Here is a 323-nt window from a genome sequence, read left to right as displayed (position 1 = left end):
CGGGGACAATCGTCCCAAATTTCTCTTATCGCACGTCCCTCGGTCCTCGGGACAGCGCTTAATTCCCTCGTATGGAACGAAATTGCTGTTGCCGAGGATAGCCGAACCCGGATATGGTATGTGGACATCTAAACGCCCGATTGCTTGAGCGCAAGAACTACCCTTCCACACTGTGTCGATGACTATCAGGGCTCAGTGTCAAAATCTCACCATATAAAGTTGCTGAGAGAAGGAGATATATGTCGCCTTGTTGTACACCAGAAATGGGGCACACCCATGGGCACGGTGAGTATAGATTTGGGCGGGAACCAGTCCCAGATTTG

The sequence above is a fragment of the Dichomitus squalens genome (assembly GCF_000275845.1).
Source record: "Dichomitus squalens LYAD-421 SS1 unplaced genomic scaffold DICSQscaffold_20, whole genome shotgun sequence".
Lineage (NCBI taxonomy): Eukaryota > Fungi > Basidiomycota > Agaricomycetes > Polyporales > Polyporaceae > Dichomitus > Dichomitus squalens.
This window is presented reverse-complemented; position numbering follows the sequence as displayed.